This window comes from Abramis brama (genome assembly GCF_963993115.1).
Source record: "Abramis brama genome assembly, contig: SCAFFOLD_52, whole genome shotgun sequence".
NCBI lineage: Eukaryota > Metazoa > Chordata > Actinopteri > Cypriniformes > Leuciscidae > Abramis > Abramis brama.
The window spans coordinates 498715-510365 of record NW_028156020.1 but is presented as its reverse complement, the minus strand read 5'-3'; the positions used below and the strand labels follow the sequence as shown (position 1 = coordinate 510365).

At 43.1% G+C, this 11651-nt stretch overlaps 2 long non-coding RNA genes across 2 annotated transcripts; both read right to left on the bottom strand.

Moving 5' to 3' along the window:
- Window positions 1-354: 354 nt before the first annotated feature.
- LOC311077162 lies at window positions 355-1604 on the bottom strand. Its single transcript, XR_014604775.1, has 3 exons — window positions 1374-1604; window positions 1235-1290; window positions 355-1167 (listed from the first exon to the last, which is right to left on the bottom strand). It is a non-coding gene; the product is annotated as an uncharacterized lncRNA (long non-coding RNA).
- A 5732-nt stretch (window positions 1605-7336) lies between these two features.
- Window positions 7337-8492, bottom strand: LOC311077161. Its single transcript, XR_014604774.1, has 3 exons — window positions 8364-8492; window positions 8225-8280; window positions 7337-8157 (listed from the first exon to the last, which is right to left on the bottom strand). It is a non-coding gene; the product is annotated as an uncharacterized lncRNA (long non-coding RNA).
- Window positions 8493-11651: the final 3159 nt, after the last annotated feature.

The window sequence follows — 11651 nt, the reverse complement described above, 5'->3', positions numbered from 1 at the left end:
AGGTTCATTTTCATGAATCGCTCAAATCCGCCCATGATGGATTGAATCGGACCATGAATAAAAACTGAAACAGCTAGACAAATTTTTTGTGTAATTTAATTAATTTGTGCTCATAATTTTAAATAACAGTAATGTTTTTAATGTAGGCTAACGTTACACACTAAAATAAAATTGAAGTTTAGGTTTTAATGCAGTCTACCAGACAGCAAGATATATATGTGGCATTGAGAGTATTTTTCTTAAAGATCTTCTAGTGTAATGACTACGCCACCTGGGAGTTCTTAACCCAGGAATACCAACCTAATAAATAGGCTGCACAGATTTATTTCCCTCTTATAAGACAAGAGACGTGGATGAATAAATAATTGTTTTATTTTTCTAATCACAGTAATAATAATTAATTCAAGACAAAGACGATACAAGGAAAATGTTCAAAATAATACTTCAACACTGAGACTTCACAACATCAATACACAATAAATACACAAACAGAGGGACAATCTCAACTTTTTCAGATGATAGGACCGAGTGTGACCAGCAGGGGGGGACTCAGTGAGCACCAAAACACTCAGTAAATAGCACAATAAATGCAAAAGAAAACCAAACACACAATTAATATCACCTTCACACACTGGTGCTCATACACAGCACAAAAGTAATCAGCAAGTCAAGCCCCGCCCCTTTGCTTTTGAACACTCAACCCAAAATGAAATCAAAGAAAGGAATCACATAGATTGATCAAATACAGTTCACAATAAACAGATACAAAATAACAAATTAATTAAACGATAAACATTTGAAAGAAAACAATACAATTAGCAAACACACAACACTCTCCTTGTAAACATGCACACTCACACGTAGCCCCACACACACACGCTTACATACACACGCACACACACACACACACACACTTACACACGCGCCCACACACACACTAAAACTACAGGAAGGCGATATTCCTCTCCTTGCCAACCTGCATACGGTTTTAAACACTAGCAGTTTCGATTCGGCTATAGACAGAGTTGAATGAAGTTGACATAACTCCGTTGGTTTAAATCCAGTTGAAACAACAGCAAAACAGCAGCGCTCCGTGATTAACGAGCGAACGACAAGTTACCCCAGCAACCGAATCCTCCCCGCCACTCGGCAGAATACACTGCCCTTCTGAAACAACAACTATAATTAAAAGAAATCTCATGGAGCATAACACAAATACAAATAACCTGCATACTTGGGGTGCAATGAATCCCAGTCACAGCAGTCCGACAGGTGAAATCAATGTGCACGCTGTAAATAGAACAGAAGGGATTGTAATTCACCCACTGCCCTATAAACTGAAAGATAAACACTATAAACAATCGCGTTCCTACCTGTGGAAAATCTACACCAGAACGTCAGCCGTGGGAAACAGCACTCAATCTCCTACGTGCCATACAGGGGACCAACCAGACAAATTTCCCGCATGCAGCTCAGCATGCGGAACCGGAAAAGCAAGGAAGAAGCTCTGTCACGTGGTTCACTACAGAGCAGATATATATGCGCCGCCCTTAGCTGGGATAGGCTCAATAAATAAACCTGAAGCAACCAATAGTGGCCCAAAACCACACATCTATACTGCCACATTCCACCCCCTACTCCTGTATCGTCGCCCCGATGATATACATTCTCAAATATGCTGCCTTAATTCCAGGGCCTAAAAATCACAGAGACAGAGTTAGAAACCTGGGGCGTAGCCACTACTACATTCTCCCCAAGGGATCGTGGGAGACGATAAACATTAGAATGTTGGCCAGCTGTAGCACGCTGCGACCGGCGTACCACGCCATCCTCCAATGAAGGTGCTGCAGACTCTAACTCTAGTTGCGGTTGAGCTACTACTTCAACCACCCGGGACGTCTCAAAAATCCCAGGCTGCATAACTCCGGCCGATGGCCCTGGCGGACTCTGATGATCACTACTCCCCTGCCCTGAGAGGACTGGCAAAGATTCTGGTGCCAAAAGAAACAAATCACCCTCTTGTTCTTCAACCTCTGAGGAGGGAGTCTGTTCAACTGGCATTTCCTCTATAGGGACAGATAGATCAGGGTCCCGCTGGGTCCTAAGCTTTAAAAGTGACCGGTGTACCCGTCGCACCCGGTCCAGGTCCCCAACAGGTGCGATGGTATACACTGATCCTCCCTCCCTAGGTGCCTGTACTACTCGGTATACCACTGGGCTCCATAAATCTTGGATCTTAGAACGCCCTCTTGTGCCAAACTGACGAAGATAGACCAACTGGCCCTCTCCCAGTGGTGCCTCACGAACATGTAGATCATAATAGGTTTTTCGACGATCTGCTGCTACCTGTAACCGCTCTTGAGCTCCCTCAAAGGCTACATGTAATCTTGTCTGGTGTTCCAGCACCCACTCATGCACGTTTCTCGTAGCTGGTTCTCGAGTCCCACCCAGCAGAAAATCAACGGGTAAACGTGGCTCCTGGCCAAACATTAAGAAGTAGGGTGATTCGCCGGTAGCCTGATGGATAGTAGTATTATAACTGAATAAGACTTGGGGAAGACAAGACACCCAATCCCTCTTACGGGATGGAGGCAACGTGCGCAATAGATTGTGCAGAGTCCTATTAAATCTCTCACACTGGCCGTTACCCGCCGGGTGGTAGGGTGTCGTCCGAGATTTCTGGACCTTATACAGGTCACACAGCTGTTGGATCAATGTGGATTCGAAATTTCTGCCCTGATCAGAGTGTATGCGATCAGGGACACCAAACTTATAGAACCATTCAACTACCAATATTCGTGCCACCGTTTCCGCCCGCTGATCCCGTGTGGGAACGGCCAAAGTGTACTTGGTAAAGATATCAGTCATCACCAAAACGTTCTCTATGCCTGAACTAGAGGGCTCGAGCATGGTAAAATCAATGGCCAAGATTTCATTAGGCCTGGATGCCAGCAAGTGTCCCAAAAAACTAGAGGCACCTGGCTGTACGTTCTTACCAAGCTGACACCGCTCGCACTCTCGGCACCAGCAAGCCACGTCCTTTGCCATTCCTGGCCAATAGCACCTCTGCCGTACCAATTCGGTGGTGCGCTCCACTCCTTGGTGTCCATGTTCCTGATGCAGCCCTGTTAACACCTAATCTTTTAAAACAGAGGGCAGAATCAACTGAAAGATCTCCTCCCTCCCATCTGGGCTGAAAACATGACGGTACAAAACACCCTCTTGCTCGACCAAACGGTCCCACTGACGGAGAAGAGTCACAGTGTCTTTAGATAGCAACTGACGCTCCTGAAAACTAGGAAACACTCCACGCCTCCAAAGTGGCAGTATTTTCCCAATTACCGGATCTGCATCCTGCAAACTCTTCATATCCGCCGATGGACAACAGGGAAGAGTGGTCATAACAGATTGAGTAGCCAGGGGTTGGGTAGCCAATGAGGCCAACTCTGCCTCTGCTGCCTGCCTTACAGAGCCAGGAACTAGGGTAAATGGGAGCACTCCGAGCATCTCCCCACTACTTAGTGGAGGCTGCCTGGAGAGGGCATCAGCATTACGATTGCTCCTCCCAGAGCGATAACGCACCTCAAAGTCAAAAGCTGAAAGCTGGGATGCCCAACGCTGTTCCATTGCCCCAAGCTTAGCTGAAGCCAAATGGCTAAGAGGGTTATTGTCAGTAAAAACAGTACACTTATGCCCTAACAAGTACTCCCGAAATTTCTCTGCCATGGCCCACTTGAGCGCCAAAAACTCTAGCCTCATAGAGCTGTAGGTGGAAGTATTGCGCTCAGTGGGCCTAAGACAACGACTTGCATAAGCAATAGGTCTTACCTGTCCCTCCTGTTCCTGAGAGAGCACAGCACCCAAACCCCTGTGGCTCGCATCTACCTCTAAAATAAACGGCAAGGAAAAGTCGGCATATGCCAAAACAGGGGCTGTAATGAGTTTATTTTTCAGAGCGTCAAAACTCTCCTGGCACTGGGTTGTCCATGTGCTTGTAAAATTCCGCTCTGCTTGTTTCTGGGGTCGGTGACCACCCATTTCGGCTACCAACCTATGCAGGGGGGCTGCCAACTTAGAGAATCCTTCTACAAACCGACGGTAATAGCCCGCAAAACCCAGGAAAGAACGCAACTCTGAAAGACTTGTGGGGCGCTGCCACTGCGCTACCACCGCAACTTTGCTGGGATCTGTAGCCACCCCCTGAGAAGACACAATATGCCCCAAGTACCTCACCTGTTGTTGGAAAAAAAGCACACTTGCCTAAATTTGCTTTTAAACCCTCTCGTTTCAATCGACTCAAAACAACTTCCAAACGTTCCAAATGTTGGGCCACCGAGGAAGAGAACACTACTATATCATCGAGATATAGGAGCAAAGACTGCTGCTGCTGATCTCCAAACAATCTCTCCATCAGACGTTGGAATGTGCTGGGAGCATTGCAAAGCCCAAAGGGCATGCGATTCCACTCGAAGAGACCGAAAGGAGTGCAGAAAGCAGTCTTAGCTCTATCTTCCTCGGTGACCGGAACCTGGTTGTACCCGCTGGCCAAATCCATAGTGGAGAACCAGCGAGCTCCAGTTAACGCATCTAGAGATTCCTCAATTCGAGGCAAAGGGAACGCATCTTTTCGTGTCTTAGCATTCAGTTGACGGTAGTCCACACACATGCGCAGACTACCGTCCTTCTTCTTTACAAGAACAATCGGGGAAGCGTAGGGACTGCAGCTTTCCCTTATGACCTGAGCATCGAGAAGTTGACTGATGTGGGTCTTCACAACATCATACTCTGAAGGTGGTATGCGTCGATACCTCTGCCTAACCGGAGTATCATCTAGAAGAGGAATGTCATGAGAGAGTAAATTGGTACAACCCAAGTCACCATCATGGGCTGAAAACACTGACTGATATTGCTGAAGCAACATCCTCACCTGGACCTGGTCACTCTGTGTCAAGACAGTTAAATCAATAGACTCGATTTGTTCAGACATAGTGGACCCAGTCTGCGATGACTGCAAACCAACTGTTGCAGACGTAGTTTTAACTTCAGTGACTCCTTGGGGTAAACAAGTCACAAAAACAGCATTCAAGGTGCCTAGAACTGCACCAGGATACAGAAAAGCGTCTACAGTCCCCACATTAACTACAGGTATGTAAACAGTACCCCGAGAAACCTGTAGTAGGGCTGGAGACACAAGCAACCCAGCAGGAAGGCCTGGATCAACAGGCTCAAACAGCACTGTGTTTCCTGAACAATGTTCAGAGCATGTGGCCGCTACCATCTGCATCATACCACCTGCAATGCGTCTTGCTTTATGCCCACGTACCCTTACTTTACTCATTAAGCCAGAAGGTTGAGCCTTCAGCTGACAGTGTTGCAAGGCTTGCATGACAGGACCAGGGGCGCCTGAAACCGCAGGCAAATTAAAAAGGGACAAACCATGCTGCCCAAAAAGTTCCTGGTAACAACGACTAAGAACATTCATCCCTAGAACTCCAGGAACTTGGACACCCAAACCACCCAGGGGATCCTTAATCACTAATACTCCACATCCTAACACTACCTTCCCACACAACTCAATATCCAGCTCTAGGTAGCCAATGTAGGGGATTTCAAGTCCATTTGCTGCCCTAAGCTGTAACCACTGGCAACGCATCAAACGCTCCTGCCCACATTGTGCAAAATTAGCAAGAAAACAACTTTCCGTTATAGTAGAGACCATGGAGCCGGTATCAATTAGACAAGGTATCTTAATTCCTCCCATACCAACAAGAAGATGTGGGCATGACGACATTAGGTTAGAACTAGGATCCGAGCTAGACAATTCATTCAAGCCAATAGTCACCCCTACCGATTTGTGGCTCTGCAATTCGGCGGGTGCTAGTTTCCCAACGGCTGACGATCGTGACGGCGCCCATCCACAGATGAAGTAACCGTTGGAGGGCCCACAATTGGTGGACGTGGAGGAGCTCGTGGGCCTTCACAATCTCGGGCAAAATGGCCAGGCTGTTGGCACCGTCTGCAAATTACTGGGCCATAACGTGGGGAACGGTCACGTGAACGAAAATCTTGAAACCGAGCAAAATTTTGTGTCAGTTGATTTAACTGTTTCTGTTGGGCTTTTAGCATTTCTCTCAACTCACCCATTTCAGATGACTTGGGAGAAGCAGCTACAACAGAATGCAACTCTCCTTGAACCCCATACTGGAGGCCATAAGATAACGGGACTGATTGACTGCGACCCCTCGCACCCCCTGGCATTCCCTCTCGCTCCCATCTAATGGCTTCACCACGTACTTCCAATAAAGTAACGGTCGGTTGACGGCGTACTAATTGTTTAAGTTCTCGCCGAAGCGCACAGTCAGCTACATGCTCGACAAATTGATCACGCAATAAAACTGGAACATCTATCACAATGGCCGAACGTTGTTTAACCTTTTCCATTAGACTCATCAATGCGAGGGAAAATTCTAACAAAGACTCCCCTTCTTGTTGCTTCCTAGAAAAGAAAGCCTCCTGCAAAGCCACATGGGACTCAGAACATCCATAAACCTCACGCAATGCAGCGAATATTTTCTCAGGGTCGCTACGTTCGCTAGCAGGACGGTAACGAATTTCTTCTCGTGCCTCCCCCTCCAATTGGTCGAATAAAAAGAAAGCCTGATCTGATGTGGACAAATGACGAATTCGAATACAGGCCTGAGCCTCCTCAATCCACTCACTAATACCAATCCCTGACCGGCCATTAAACTTAGGGCACTTCCTATCCCTTGGTACAAAGACAAATCGTTCGGACAAACCGACATTAGCACCAACGGATGGGGCCGGGGGTGTAGCGGGCAAAACATGTGCGTCACCAGAGGGTCTACTTGACCCTGGTGAGGCAACAGAGGCACGTTCTTGACGCAGCATCTCATTATCGGCTCGCAACTGAGCCACCAACTCCCTGAGCTCTTGGAGTTCCTCACTCATGATTATAATGTGCCACTTCCTACTTACCAAAAACGAACCCCCTCAAGGAAGGCACACCCCAAAATTTGGAGACTCAAACCAAACGGGCACTGCTGTTTTGCGGCTTTTCTAGAAAAGAGAGGACAAAAACAAACAAACACCAAAACAAAATAACCCCAAAACAATTTACACAAAAATAAACACCCACGTCTCCGTCTCAAGAATGGGAAACCCTGCCGTACTACGCCAATTGTGGCATTGAGAGTATTTTTCTTAAAGATCTTCTAGTGTAATGACTACGCCACCTGGGAGTTCTTAACCCAGGAATACCAACCTAATAAATAGGCTGCACAGATTTATTTCCCTCTTATAAGACAAGAGACGTGGATGAATAAATAATTGTTTTATTTTTCTAATCACAGTAATAATAATTAATTCAAGACAAAGACGATACAAGGAAAATGTTCAAAATAATACTTCAACACTGAGACTTCACAACATCAATACACAATAAATACACAAACAGAGGGACAATCTCAACTTTTTCAGATGATAGGACCGAGTGTGACCAGCAGGGGGGGACTCAGTGAGCACCAAAACACTCAGTAAATAGCACAATAAATGCAAAAGAAAACCAAACACACAATTAATATCACCTTCACACACTGGTGCTCATACACAGCACAAAAGTAATCAGCAAGTCAAGCCCCGCCCCTTTGCTTTTGAACACTCAACCCAAAATGAAATCAAAGAAAGGAATCACATAGATTGATCAAATACAGTTCACAATAAACAGATACAAAATAACAAATTAATTAAACGATAAACATTTGAAAGAAAACAATACAATTAGCAAACACACAACACTCTCCTTGTAAACATGCACACTCACACGTAGCCCCACACACACACGCTTACATACACACGCACACACACACACACACACACACACACACTTACACACGCGCCCACACACACACTAAAACTACAGGAAGGCGATATTCCTCTCCTTGCCAACCTGCATACGGTTTTAAACACTAGCAGTTTCGATTCGGCTATAGACAGAGTTGAATGAAGTTGACATAACTCCGTTGGTTTAAATCCAGTTGAAACAACAGCAAAACAGCAGCGCTCCGTGATTAACGAGCGAACGACAAGTTACCCCAGCAACCGAATCCTCCCCGCCACTCGGCAGAATACACTGCCCTTCTGAAACAACAACTATAATTAAAAGAAATCTCATGGAGCATAACACAAATACAAATAACCTGCATACTTGGGGTGCAATGAATCCCAGTCACAGCAGTCCGACAGGTGAAATCAATGTGCACGCTGTAAATAGAACAGAAGGGATTGTAATTCACCCACTGCCCTATAAACTTAAAGATAAACACTATAAACAATCGCGTTCCTACCTGTGGAAAATCTACACCAGAACGTCAGCCGTGGGAAACAGCACTCAATCTCCTACGTGCCATACAGGGGACCAACCAGACAAATTTCCCGCATGCAGCTCAGCATGCGGAACCGGAAAAGCAAGGAAGAAGCTCTGTCACGTGGTTCACTACAGAGCAGCTATATATGCGCCGCCCTTAGCTGGGATAGGCTCAATAAATAAACCTGAAGCAACCAATAGTGGCCCAAAACCACACATCTATACTGCCACATATAGATAAATTAAGTTTAGTTTACTAAGTTTAGTTTACAAAGTAAATTTATATACTTTATATATATAAGTATAAAAATATACTTCATTAGAGTATAATTGAAGTAAAACCAGCAGAAAATTTAGTGCAGTTGTTTCAACTTACATTTATAAGTTAAAATAACAATTATACTTGTTAATTCAACAGACAATCTACTGCAGTTGTTTAAACATACATTTTTGAGTTAAAATAACAATTTAAGTTGTTCATTCAACTTTCAGTCTAGTTGAGGACAAGAAAACTTACAATTTCTTGTTGTCTGGACATTCTAGTTATCTCTACTCACAAAAATAAGTTGAAATAACTAAATTGCAAAAATATTTTTTACAGTGTAAGGTAAAAAAAAAAAAGTGTTACAACGTAAACAACACGTTGGGAAGACGATCAGTTACTCACACTTCCCGCCAAGGGAACGCGTTAACAACACGTAAGCACATGTAGGAAAGTGTTACATATGATTTTATTTAAATGATCATTATATATATTTTTTTTTTTTGGCTCATTGTTTATATGTGGCAGACATGAAAATCAACGAACCTTAATTACGAAGTATATTCAGCTGATCTTGTCTAAATGTAATATTAGAACTATTATACATATGTTTTTAATAAACCTTTCCACTTTAACATTTATGATGTTTATTTGTGAAAGATTATAATTTAGTAATTTTATTAAGACTGAGTAAGTGTTGAGATCTCTAAGTTCTTGAAACAAAAAATCATGCTTGATTAGATTTACTTTTTTTTACTTTATTTGTTTGATATGATGTATAAAAAAATAATGCATGTTTTTAATCTATACAGTTTTCCTGAATTGCTAAAATACATTTCTTGGAACCATCATCCACTTTCTCAAAGCCTTAAACACAAAACCAAATCTTCAAACTACATTCATAGAACATCTGACGCTTGTCAAAATAAAGAAATTTACTCAAAACCATTTTATCTGTGCTCAAAATCAAACAATGCTTTCAGATCATACACACAGCTCAATATCATAAACAATACAGAGCATTCATTAGATCATTCAGTCCAAATATATAAATGTAATATGAAAACCTTCTGGATCAAAAAGTAAAAAATAAAATAATAGACTACATTTATTTTGAGTGTTTTTTATGGACTGTGCGAACATTGTACATTGGGCAATAAAATGAATAATAAAAACTAGTTAAAATGATTATACTGGTCAAGACTATTGAATGTCTGTAGTCTATATAGGCAGTATTTCTGCTCTTTGAAAGTAAAACACATAGCCCCACAAGCACAGGATTCAGGAAAGTTGTTTTTGGGGTACAATATTTATATGTATTGCCTATCATGTCCATTTATAGTCTTTACACATCAGCTTGTATACTTGTATGGTTAAAAAGCTGCAAACTTCAAGACGCTGTCGTCACGTGGGTCACCCGTTTGAAAGTTCAAGACGTTCGGATAGACGGTCGATCGGTCGGTCGGTCGTTCGGATGTTTGATTTTGGCAACGGAGTACGCGCCATACTGCTAATGCATGCAGTGTGAAACCGGCGTCAGGATACGCGCGCTACACACAGCCTACGGCGTGAGTTCGACGCATTAGTATAAATTGGGCTTAATTGACTTCACTTGTCTCCGTTTAACGTTAATCCAATGGCGTCGCTGTGTCCAGTTTATAACGCTAGTTTCAATAGCACTGATGGATGGAGAGAAAATGGCAGAAGCGGTGAAGGTGTGTGTTCGGGCCAGAGCCCTTATTAAAAGGTAAGAAAATATCAATATTTACAGTATGGAGGTGAATTTGACTTCAAAATCAGTCTAGAGGTATTGCTGAGGGATTCACTGTGGATGATGAGTGAACAGTCATTAGCTAATGACACAATCACAAATCAGTACCAAAGGTTGTTTTTGTTGTATAATTTTTCTGAGGTAAACCTTTTCTAAAAACTGATTATGAACAATTCATTAATAATATATCTACATATGTCGCTGGTTTACCAGTGGCCAGACTGTGTCTTAGGAACTAACGTTAATAACCCATGAACGCTTGTGTCCGCCACGGAATGAAACATTTTAAAAGATAATTGCGACTTTATCTTTCAATTGTGAGTTTGTATCTCGCAATTTTGACCCATTTCAAAATTTTAGATTATAAAGTACAATTCTGAGTTAAAATATATAAAAAAAAAGACAATTGTGCATTTAGCCTATATCACGCAATTGTGAGGGGGAAAAAAGTCCCAGTTAGGCCTACTTTTTTTTTAATTTATTTTTTTATTTTTTATTGGCGGAAACAAGCTTCAATATTAATCTGACCAACTAGCTGGTAATCATAGGTTCAAATTATACCATACTAAGTTATGACCAGTCTTAAAGGAATAGTTCACATCAAAATGAAAATGTCATTTACTCGTCCTCAAGTTGTTCCAAACCTGTATGAATGTCTGTCTTCTGCTGAACACAAATATGATATTTTGAAGAATGTATATAACCAAATAGTTGATGTAACGTTACCCCGTTGACTTCCATAGTATTTTTAATTTTTTTCTGCTATGGAAGTCAATGGGGTCCATCAAGTGTTTGGTTACAAGGTTTTACAACGAGCGACAGTCTGTCAGTCTCCATACAGCTCGTTTATTCCATGTTTAAAGTTGATTTGCAGTGTTTCGACATCAGTGTGCTGATAATCCTGATGTTCTCAGGGAGCAGCCTGATCGTTCGGAGCCGGTGAAGCTCTTCTGGAGAGCCAACAAAGAGGCCATCCATCAGCTGGATGAAGAAGGTTCTCCATGTAAGAGCTTCAGCTTCGGTGAGTTGAGCTTCAGTGGATCTTCCAGTCAGTATGTGTGTGTGTGTGTTCTTACCCTGGTGTGTTTAGGGTTAGGGGAATGAAATGATCCAAGATCCAGGACCCTAAGGTCCCAGAAATGGCTATGCACTGGCCCACTTTCTGCTGACCACTAACGGTCACCCAAGGTCAAGAGGGGAACGATACCATGCTCCAACGTCCCATAACCATGTCC